At 43.0% G+C, this 12326-nt stretch overlaps 2 long non-coding RNA genes across 2 annotated transcripts; both read right to left on the minus strand.

The window, feature by feature from the left end:
* Positions 1-698: 698 nt before the first annotated feature.
* On the minus strand, positions 699-3089 carry LOC135266747 (uncharacterized). The gene is made up of 3 exons (XR_010334911.1): positions 1585-3089; positions 1357-1520; positions 699-1305 (listed from the first exon to the last, which is right to left on the minus strand). It is a non-coding gene; the product is annotated as an uncharacterized LOC135266747 (long non-coding RNA).
* A 3115-nt stretch (positions 3090-6204) lies between these two features.
* On the minus strand, positions 6205-7827 carry LOC135266694 (uncharacterized). The gene is made up of 3 exons (XR_010334839.1): positions 7403-7827; positions 6731-7023; positions 6205-6679 (listed from the first exon to the last, which is right to left on the minus strand). It is a non-coding gene; the product is annotated as an uncharacterized LOC135266694 (long non-coding RNA).
* Between the last annotated feature and the right edge of the window lie 4499 nt (positions 7828-12326).

Here is a 12326-nt window from a genome sequence, read left to right on the forward strand (position 1 = left end):
GGGTGTATGGAATTTGGTCATACGGCCAGCAACTGTAAAACTTCCTCTTCAAAAGACAAAGAAAAATTACTGCTTAGATGTCTCAACTGCGGCGCCGATGAACACACGGCGAAGACATGCGAAAATAAAACAAAATGCTACAGCTGCGGAACCGAAGGACACCGACCATCGAGTATGTCATGCCCAAACTATAAAAAAGCTGTAAACGAACTTAAAGCAAAAAACAAAGGGCAAGTCAAAGAAAATAACATATCATCCAAGACCAATGTATAAATTCCTCCAACTAAATACAAACAGAAGCAGAACAGCACACGACATGTTATTTGCAACAGCAACTGAGACAAACGCACAAATCCTCCTAGTCAGCGAACCTAACAAATCTACGGTACAAAACCCAAACTGGATATGCGACCTAAATAACGACGCTGCAATAAGAATTCTTTCAAAAGACTTTAAACTAAGAAACTCAGGGGCAGGGACAGGCTTTGTCTGGATACAAAACGAAAATATAACCATATACAGTTGCTACTTGTCACCGAATTCAACCATCGAGGAATACACCAAAACGCTGGACGATATCCGGGACTCGACTAAACATCAACAAACACATATTATTATAACAGGCGATTTTAATGCGAAATCAACAGCATGGGGCATGCCTCAAACAGATGCAAGAGGAAGTATATTGAACGACTGGATTGCAGAACTAAACTTTATTACCAAAAACAAACCAAACTACTATACATTTGAAAGAGGTACATCAAAATCAATCATAGACTTAACACTAGTATCTCAAAACGTCGCAAATAACATACAAGGATGGACAACGATGGATACAGAATCCCTCAGCGACCACAAAATCATTTCTTTCAAATGGGAAACAAATTTACCAGATAGCCATCAGTATAATTCAAACCAACCCCCAGCGTGGAACCTAAAATCATTGAATAAGGCGAAACTCCTAAAAAGGTTTAATAAGTGTGGCAGTATAAACTCGCCCGAGCAACTAAAAGACAGTCTTGAAAAATCATGCAACGCTGCGATGTTAAAGAAATCTTTTTCACCAAAACGAAGACCCTGCTACTGGTGGAACGATCGTATTGCCCAACTCCGGAAAGAATCTATCAAAGCCAGACGAGCTGTAACAAGAGCTCGACCTAAAACAACATTGTCACAAAACCTAGAAACTAAGGTAAACACACTAAAAATAGCAAGGGATAAACTACGAAAGGAAATAAAAATCTCAAAACATTCAAAGTGGCAGGAATTATGTGCCTCAATTGATGACGACGTCTGGGGAAACGGCTATAAAATAGCAATGAGAAAGTTTGGCTACAGAATAGAATACAAACTTACTGAGGATGAACTGGAAAACGTTGTAGTGCATCTGTTTCCGCGCCATCCTGAAGTAGTATGGCCCGAACCAATAAAGAACCCCATAAAAAATTTCACACTGGAAGAACTACTAATTGCCGCCAAACGCCTGAAACCTGGTAAAGCCACTGGACCAGATGGTATTCCTGCAGAAATTATTAAAATTATAGCGGAAAATGAAACAAAGAAACTACTAAATGTATACAACACCTGTCTAAGGAGAAAATCCTTTCCGGATTGCTGGAAAACAGCACGACTAATTCTTCTTCCTAAACCTGGAAAAACAAACAAAGAACCAGGTTCATACAGACCAATTTGTATCTTGGATTCGGCAGGCAAATTAATGGAATATCTTATCCACTATAGACTGGAGCAGGAAGTTGAAAAACTGGGCGGTCTGTCCACACAACAATTTGGTTTCCGCAAAGGACTATCAACATCCCACGCTATTCAAAAAGTCATACAGATAGCAGAGAAAACTAGACTAGTCACATATAGACATCGTAAAACTTGCGTTATGATAACTCTAGACGTTAAAAATGCATTTAATTCGGCACCGTGGCAGGTTATACTTCAAGAATTGAAACTAAAAGGGATATCTACATCCCTCATAGATCTGATTAGAACATACCTGAACAACCGGTTTATACTCACCGAACATGGTAAACTACTAGAAGTAAACAGCGGGGTTCCACAGGGGTCGGTGCTCGCACCACTGCTATGGAATATAATGTATGACAGTGTCCTGAGACTGTCGGTTGCGGAAGATGTCGAGCTCGTGGGATATGCCGATGATTTGGCTGTGATTGTATCTGCAAAAACCATAGAGGATTTAGTAGAAAAAACAAATGATACTCTAGACAAAATTGTACACTGGATGTACAGCAAAAAGCTAAAATTAGCACCCGATAAAACAGAAGCAGTACTTCTAAATTGCAGAAGAAAACCTCCGGACGTACAGTTTAATATCATGGGAACTTTAGTTACGCCAAAAGAAGCAGTAAAATACCTCGGCGTGTGGATAGGAAGAAATATCAACTTTAAAAGGCACATAACAGAGTGCGCTATAAAAGCAGAAAAAACGATCTCTGCATTGTCGTCAGTAATGCCTAACATTGGAGGTCCGTCAACGATGAAAAGAAAGATGTTGAGCACAGTGGGACACTCTGTAATTTTATACGGAGCACCAATATGGGCAAAGGCAATGGACACAATATCACTTCGGAACAAACTTTTATCGCTACAACGTAGAATGGCACTTAGGGTGACATGTGCCTATCGCACTGTTGCTACAGATTCGATTTTAGCCATAAGCGGCTTACCTCCTATTCACCTACTAACACAGGAAAGACGACAAATTTTCAACGGCAAAACAAAAGAAGAAAGTAGAAACCTCATGCTAGAAAAATGGCAGAGCGAATGGAGTGCATCTAAAAGCTGGTCAACATATCTAATAAAAGATATAAGGAAATGGTTTCTAAGAAAACATGGTGCCTTGAATTACTATTTAACGCAATTTCTGACGGGACATGGCAGTTTTAGAAAATACCTCTACGAAAGAGAGCGAAGCAGAGATGATGAATGCATTTATTGCGGCGAGAAAGATGACGCTGAACACACTATTATATACTGCCCTAGATGGAACTTAGAACGTCAAACCGTAGAGGAAAAGCTATATATAAAACTATCCACCGAAAACATAGTAGACACAATGCTGGAAGATGAAGAAAAATGGCTACAAATCAACGCCTTTGTATCTGCCGTTCTAAAAGCAAAAAGCAAAGAAGAGGAGAAGTGAAAGTAAATTAAAGTAAAGAGCAAATGGCCCACCCACCATGAAGTAATGCCCACTAAGTTCCGTGGTGGTGTTGGAAGAGCGGTGGGTGGTTTTTTAGTGGGTCGGGATGCATCGCATGACCCAACCCCACACTCCCCGGCTCACGACATCCAAGCCGGGAGCTCCTGTAGGAGTTTTTCCCCCACCGCTTAAAAAAAAAAAAAAAAAAGGTCAGGTCAGGTCAGGTCAGGTCAGGTCAGGTCAGGTCAGGTCAGGTCAGGTCAGGTCAGGTCAGGTCAGGTCCCTCCCCGAGGAGCAACCACTTTGTCGTAGTGGGGAGGCTTAAGTAGCTCCAATGATTGTAGAGGTTATGCTGGCGGGGGCCGCATGAAGAGGCCCCTGGTAGGGACACCCTTGCCAGACAAGCTCGACTATGAGGAGTGAAAACCAAGAGTTGCTCAAAATACAAGGATGGGCGAAACGAACTTTAAAATAAATCTCCGGGAGGGTCTGGCTAGCCAGGAATCCCTTCTTGACTCAGCTGCTGCTGAGCCAAGCTGCTCCACGGATTACGGAGGGAGCAAAGTCGTTTCTGACACACAATCAAAAAAGAAAGAAAAAGAGACAAAGACCCAAAAGGAAATAGGATTAACCTTTGTGAAAATGTTTAGGAGTCCTATAGACAGCAACAGAATAAGAAGAGGAAGCGATTCTGAAATTTTGGTTAAAACAAATACACCACAGACAGAAGAAAAGAAAAGAAAGGTTATGGACGACAACACACCTGAAACAAGTATTACAGAATATGCAAACCCCAGACTAAACGATACCATCGACCTTATGTTTGATGAGGCAAACCAGAAGTCCGTAAAACAAAGGAAAATACAACGAAGCTTCTCGATAGGAGAGTACTACAACCCAAATGAAATCTCAAAGACGGACCTAAGAAACAGAATGAAGAAAATTATAAGAGAACTAGGTCAAGAGGCCAAGAAACTAAATACAAAAGCAAAAGACAACAACACGACTAAAACTCAATTAAGAGATCAAGCCCTAACAGTGTGCAGTCTGGTCAGCCAGATTGCAAACTGGGAAATGCTTAATTGCCTGACAACAGAAGAAACCACGAACAAGCCACCGGTAAGCCCCATTAAATCTACTGAAGTTCTACAAAAAGCCTGGAAAGAAGAAGAAAACAACAAAGACGTTCTCAAAACGATTATAGAAGAAAACTGGTCCAGTATACATCATAAAACTGAAATAATAAACAGTACAGAAAAAATTGGAAACGATATGCTTATACTAGTAGGTAATGCACAAAACAAAGACTTAATAAAAAGAGTGTGCAAACACAGTGATTTAATAGACACTGTGTTGAAAAGCGATATTATTGAGAGAAAAAAACTGGTCTACAACATTACATCAGACTATATGTTCGAAGACAAAAATACAGAAAAAGAATCAAACACCAAAATTAACTACATTCTAGGAACCACACAAGACAATTGTGAACTAGACACTATGTATCTAGGTCTGGAAAAAGTATTATCTATACATGAAGATAGAAAAAGACAGGACCTCACTATTGTGGAAACAGACACAAACTTCAAGTACCTACAAAAAATTATAGAATACTTAATAAGACACAACCCAAACATACAAAACGTCAAAATTCTTAAAAAGGCTGAAAGCTGGAAGACGATGCTATTAAAACCAACGAAACAATCGAAAGAAACCATCGATATCAGAATAAAAGAGACAACTACCTATCACAAGGTAGTCCGAGAAATGAAGAAAGAAATAGACCCAGTTAAGTACGGTGTTCGGATACTGGATGTTTTTGAACCCGTAAAACAACTAATCAGAATCAAATACTACGCAAACGATATAGAAAAGAAAAAGAGCTTTCTCGAAAAAGTAGAACAAATATGCAACCAGAGCGCTGTAAGCATAATAACCAAAACAGCATCAAAAGAAATTTTTCTTAAAGATATTCCCAGAGACTGTATAGCAGAAGACATTACAGAAGCCATCAATAAAACAGCAAATAGCCAATCGAAGGAGATTGACGTGTTTGTTTCACCAGACAAAGGAAAAGGGTCAAAATTTGCGGTAGCCACGGTGCCTGCCCAAATAGCTAACACCATTTTAGAACATAAAAGAATACGAATCGGCTGGGATTGGTGTCGTATAGAAGAAAGGATACGTTTACCCAGATGTTTTGGGTGTATGGAATTTGGTCATACGGCCAGCAACTGTAAAACTTCCTCTTCAAAAGACAAAGAAAAATTACTGCCTAGATGTCTCAACTGCGGCGCCGATGAACACACGGCGAAGACATGCAAAAATAAAACAAAATGCTACAGCTGCGGAACCGAAGGACACAGACCATCGAGTATGTCATGCCCAAACTATAAAAAAGTTGTAAACGAACTTAAAGCAAAAAACAAAGGGCAAGTCAAAGAAAATAACATATCATCCAAGACCAATGTATAAATTCCTCCAACTAAATACAAACAGAAGCAGAACAGCACACGACATGTTATTTGCAACAGCAACGGAGACAAACGCACAAATCCTCCTAGTCAGCGAACCTAACAAATCTACGGTACAAAAACCAAACTGGATATGCGACCTAAATAACGACGCTGCGATAAGAATTCTTTCAAAAGACTTTAAACTAAGAAACTCAGGGGCAGGGACAGGCTTTGTCTGGATACAAAACGAAAATATAACCATATACAGTTGCTACTTGTCACCGAATTCAACCATCGAGGAATACACCAAAACGCTGGACGATATCCGGGACTCGACTAAACATCAACAAACACATATTATTATAACAGGCGATTTTAATGCGAAATCAACAGCATGGGGCATGCCTCAAACAGATGCAAGAGGAAGTATATTAAACGACTGGATTGCAGAACTAAACTTTATTACCAAAAACAAATCAAACTACTATACATTTGAAAGAGGTACATCAAAATCAATCATAGACTTAACACTAGTATCTCAAAACGTCGCAAATAACATACAAGGATCGACAACGATGGATACAGAATCCCTCAGCGACCACAAAATCATTTCTTTCAAATGGGAAACAAATTTACCAGATAGCCATCAGTATAATTCAAACCAACCCCCAGCGTGGAACCTAAAATCATTGAATAAGGCGAAACTCCTAAAAAGGTTTAATAAGTGTGGCAGTATAAACTCGCCCGAGCAACTAAAAGACAGTCTTGAAAAATCATGCAACGCTGCGATGTTAAAGAAATCTTTTTCACCAAAACGAAGACCCTGCTACTGGTGGAACGATCGTATTGCCCAACTCCGGAAAGAATCTATCAAAGCCAGACGAGCTGTAACAAGAGCTCGACCTAAAACAACATTGTCACAAAACCTAGAAACTAAGGTAAACACACTAAAAATAGCAAGGGATAAACTACGAAAGGAAATAAAAATCTCAAAACATTCAAAGTGGCAGGAATTATGTGCCTCAATTGATGACGACGTCTGGGGAAACGGCTATAAAATAGCAATGAGAAAGTTTGGCTACAGAATAGAATACAAACTTACTGAGGATGAACTGGAAAACGTTGTAGTGCATCTGTTTCCGCGCCATCCTGAAGTAGTATGGCCCGAACCAATAAAGAACCCCATAAAAAATTTCACACTGGAAGAACTACTAATTGCCGCCAAACGCCTGAAACCTGGTAAAGCCACTGGACCAGATGGTATTCCTGCAGAAATTATTAAAATTATAGCGGAAAATGAAACAAAGAAACTACTAAATGTATACAACACCTGTCTAAGGAAAAAATCCTTTCCGGATTGCTGGAAAACAGCACGACTGATTCTTCTTCCTAAACCTGGAAAAACAAACAAAGAACCAGGTTCATACAGACCAATTTGTATCTTGGATTCGGCAGGCAAATTAATGGAATATCTTATCCACTATAGACTGGAGCAGGAAGTTGAAAAACTGGGCGGTCTGTCCACACAACAATTTGGTTTCCGCAAAGGACTATCAACATCCCACGCTATTCAAAAAGTCATACAGATAGCAGAGAAAACTAGACTAGTCACATATAGACATCGTAAAACTTGCGTTATGATAACTCTAGACGTTAAAAATGCATTTAATTCGGCACCGTGGCAGGTTATACTTCAAGAATTGAAACTAAAAGGGATATCTACATCCCTCATAGATCTGATTAGAACATACCTGAACAACCGGTTTATACTCACCGAACATGGTAAACTACTAGAAGTAAACAGCGGGGTTCCACAGGGGTCGGTGCTCGCACCACTGCTATGGAATATAATGTATGACAGTGTCCTGAGACTGTCGGTTGCGGAAGATGTCGAGCTCGTGGGATATGCCGATGATTTGGCTGTGATTGTATCTGCAAAAACCATAGAGGATTTAGTAGAAAAAACAAATGATACTCTAGACAAAATTGTACACTGGATGTACAGCAAAAAGCTAAAATTAGCACCCGATAAAACAGAAGCAGTACTTCTAAATTGCAGAAGAAAACCTCCGGACGTACAGTTTAATATCATGGGAACTTTAGTTACGCCAAAAGAAGCAGTAAAATACCTCGGCGTGTGGATAGGAAGAAATATCAACTTTAAAAGGCACATAACAGAGTGCGCTATAAAAGCAGAAAAAACGATCTCTGCATTATCATCAGTAATGCCTAACATTGGAGGTCCGTCAACGATGAAAAGAAAGATGTTGAGCACAGTGGGACACTCTGTAATTTTATACGGAGCACCAATATGGGCAAAGGCAATGGACACAATATCACTTCGGAACAAACTTTTATCGCTACAACGTAGAATGGCACTTAGGGTGACATGTGCCTATCGCACTGTTGCTACAGATTCGATTTTAGCTATAAGCGGCTTACCTCCTATTCACCTACTAACACAGGAAAGACGACAAATTTTCAACGGCAAAACAAAAGAAGAAAGTAGAAACCTCATGCTAGAAAAATGGCAGAGCGAATGGAGTGTATCTAAAAGCTGGTCAACATATCTAATAAAAGATATAAGGAAATGGTTTCTAAGAAAACATGGTGCCTTAAATTACTATTTAACTCAATTTCTGACGGGACATGGCAGTTTTAGAAAATACCTCTACGAAAGAGAGCGAAGCAGAGATGATGAATGCATTTATTGCGGCGAGAAAGATGACGCTGAACACACTATTATATACTGCTCTAGATGGAACTTAGAACGTCAAACCGTAGAGGAAAAGCTATATATAAAACTATCCACCGAAAATATAGTAGACACAATGTTGGAAGATGAAGAAAAATGGCTACAAATCAACGCCTTTGTATCTGCCGTTCTAAAAGCAAAAAGCAAAGAAGAGGAGAAGTGAAAGTAAATTGGCAAGAGCAAATGGCCCACCCACCATGAAGTAATGCCCACTAAGTTCCGTGGTGGTGTTGGAAGAGCGGTGGGTGGTTTTTTTAGTGGGTCGGGATGCATCGCATGACCCAACCCCACACTCCCCGGCTCACGACATCCAAGCCGGGAGCTCCTGTAGGAGTTTTTCCCCCACCGCTATAAAAAAAATGAAAAAAAAAAAAAAAAAGGTCAGGTCAGGTCAGGTCAGGTCAGGTCAGGTCAGGTCAGGTCAGGTCAGGTCAGGTCAGGTCAGGTCAGGTCAGGTCAGGTCAGGTCAGGTCAGGTCAGGTCAGGTCAGGTCAGGTCAGGTCCCAGGGCGGAGGCCAACCGCTACTGGGCGCGTCCCCCAGGTGGCGGATAGGGGAAAGCCCTCACCGGCTTGCCGGCGGGTAGTGGTGAAATAAAATAGCCACCGCGGACCAATAGCGCAGGGAGGAGACAACCTCCTGGATAAAAAACACGGCAGACCGCAATGGACAAGGACCAGGTTAAGGATGGAGGGGATTCGACAAAGGACAAGACGACAACACGCCTGCCAGGAGGCATAAAATGAAATTCTACGAGCTTGGTTTATATGATGGAGGACGAAAAAGGAAATAAGTTTACTGCACAGGGGGGAAGTTCCCCAGTGCCGGTCGCCGGAGGTGGTAAAGCGGGCCTCTCCCGACCGTCAGCAAGCAACCGTGGGGCATCTTCGGTGGGCAACCAGGCCGAGATGCTTCTTGCTACTGGAGAGAAAGAGAAAGACCAAGCGGAGGGGGCTGGAAGAGCTTCTGGTAGTATGGTGGATACACCGAAAACAGGTCCTCTACACAGCAGATTAAATCTCACTAGCAGACTACAGAGGTGTAGTTCCCTATCGGAGGGCAGTACAAAAAAGAGGAAGTACGTCGACTCATCGCCAAGTCCAAAGACTGCTTACAATAAAAAGGAAAGTGCAGTAGCCTTCTCGGCGATTGAGGCAATAGGAAATATCGTCAAAATAGCGGAGAAGCTGAATAACACCATCAAAGCATCGTACCAGCCCAAGAAAGAGATCGTACATATGGTGGAGAGCATCAATAGGAACACTAAAGTTTTCGCAAATGAGTCCATAAAGGCCTGGTTGGAGGAAGTGAGATGGGAGCCTGTAGAAAGGATCACCTACGATGCGGATGCGCAGACGGACCCGCCACAGGAGGCTGAGGATACCAAGACTCTCAGAGCGGAGCTGGAGGCGGTTAAACAGCAAGCAGCTAAGCAGGCAAAGGAAATTGAGATCCTCAAACGGACGCTCCAAGATCTTGAAAGGGAAAGGGAGCAGAAACAAGGGGTAGACGCCACCGCCCAAAGCACCGATGACGACAAAGAATCCATCAGGAGGGAAATCCTGACACAGATGGACCGTCCCGGCACATATGCGGAGGTTGAGAGAGTACTAAACCTAGAATGGCCGCAAGACGTCTATCAAGCTACGAAGGTAATCAAGGGATCACCGCTTGCCGCATCTAGAGACTGGGACCTGGGAATTTTCCTCAACGAAGAGGATGGGGGTTTAGACACCACAGCTATGGGGAGGCTGTTCAAAGAGAGATACCCAGAATTGGTCGAGGAAGAGGAAGAACAAGACGACATCTCTTACATTGTACAGACAACGAAGTTCAAGTCAAAGGTAAACACAAAATACGTATGGAAGATTCGGATCGAGAAGTCGATGACAAATTGGGAAGATAAAGCATTAAATGCAGAAATCTTAAAGAAACTGAGGGACATTGCTGATGCAATGCAGGTCGAAGGTAGGGTAAAAGTTGCCATCCCAATCCCTCCGAGGGCATCCCTCGATCAGCTAAGAAAACTGGCGGAAATCGCTTTTAGGAACAAGGGAAGAGAACTGGCTATACATGTTCCCCAAAATTTCACCGTAAACGGGATACCCACGGCAAATCCAAATCCAAAACAAACAAAGAGAAGAGGTGTGGAAAAACAAACTGGGGCACTCATAGTACGGAAGCCTGGGTGCGAGTATATTGACCTTCTCAAGAAAGTCAAAAAGACATTGGGTAACTCGGAGAATCTTAAAATATATAAGGCACTCAAGACCAATAAGGGCGACCTTCTGATCGTTACCGAGAATAACGAGGAAGCATTGGCAAACGCCAGGAAGACAATAGTGGAAGAGGACAACGCCATATCGGTGACAATCAGCAGACCTAGGGGAGAGGGAATGGAGCTACATATCGGAAATATCGAAGCCGATATCACAGCGGAACAAATCTCGGAAGCTGTCGGAAAGAAAATGGAGGTACAGCCCCAAGAAATAGTTGTTAAAGCACTAAGGAAGGGACCAGCGGAAATGCAGGTCGCGACGATACAGGTCAAAAAGGACCTAGGAGAAAGCCTTTTAACCCAAAGGCAAATCAGAATAGGATTGTGTCTATGCACCACTACCGAGAAGGTCGAGCTCGTAAGATGCTATAAGTGCTGGGGACAGGGACACATCTCCACAAAGTGTAGCGGACCGGAAAGAAAGAACCTGTGCAGGAAATGCGGCAAGCCGGGGCATAAAATCTCAGACTGCCGGGGCAATGAATATTGCTTACAATGCAACGAGGAGGGCCACAGGACGGGATCAAATAAATGCCCCGTTCGCAGAAAAGAAGTTAGGAAACTTATCCGTAGCATCAGTACAGCAAAGAACGGACATCCACCCCAAACGGAAGAAAAACACATGTCACAGATGGAGACCGAGGAGGTAGGTAAAGTGCCAGAAGCCAGGACGGATACAGCGAAACCACACATAGAGGGGGACCTTCCCTCCCCCCTCACCAGAGAAGCATGAGGGTGCCCGGACCGGGCCGGGGCAGCCCGGTCCGGGACAGTCCCACCCGACACCCCATGCGTCTCAACCGGACTCCCCAGCGACTCCCTTCGTCTTAGGGGCGGAGGAGGACGAGGAAGACCAACAGGACGCCCAGACAAAATAAAAGTGTTGCAGTGTAACCTAAACCGAAGCAGGGAAGCCTTCCAGCTACTCCACGGAACAGTTCACGATAGACAGATAGACATCGCGGTGGTGGCGGAACCAAATAAGAAACTATCCGAAATGGGCCCTTGGACGCTGGATAGGAGGAAAGACGTGGCAATCAGACAATTCAACAAGGCGGAGGCACTTAGGAAACATATTGGAAATGGTTTCGTGGGAGTGGAGTACAGGGGGTACGCATTATATGGATGCTACATATCGCCCAACTCCACTCTGGATGAGTTCAAACAGCTCCTTAGGGAATTAGAAGGCCACCTAAATTCCAGCGGAGAGGAGTGCATAATTGTTGGCGATTTCAACGCCAAGTCGCCGGCTTGGGGCTCCAAAAAAGAGGACGAAAGGGGACGGATCCTTATGGATTGGATAGCCCAAAGAGACTACACCATTCAAAACACGGGGGACGAGCCCACCTTTGTGAGAGGGGAGAGCGTTTCCAATATAGATCTTACAATTACGTCGACCGGCCTCGCGGATAAGATTAAGAACTGGAAGGTACTCCCAGAGGAGAATCTCAGCGACCACAGGGACATCTACTTCGAAATATGTAAAACGAAAGAGGAAAACGAAGCAAGAACGAAGAGGGTAAGGAAGAGCTGGAAAATCGACGGAGAAGGACTGAACATCTATCGAGAACTCGTGAGGAAGGAGATCAGTGGTAGAGGCAGACACTGGTCAACAGGGACACTGATGCAAAAGATCGAGGAAATGTGCAACTCCTCCTTTGCCACA

This window comes from Tribolium castaneum, chromosome 7, assembly GCF_031307605.1.
Source record: "Tribolium castaneum strain GA2 chromosome 7, icTriCast1.1, whole genome shotgun sequence".
Taxonomy (NCBI): Eukaryota; Metazoa; Arthropoda; class Insecta; order Coleoptera; family Tenebrionidae; genus Tribolium; species Tribolium castaneum.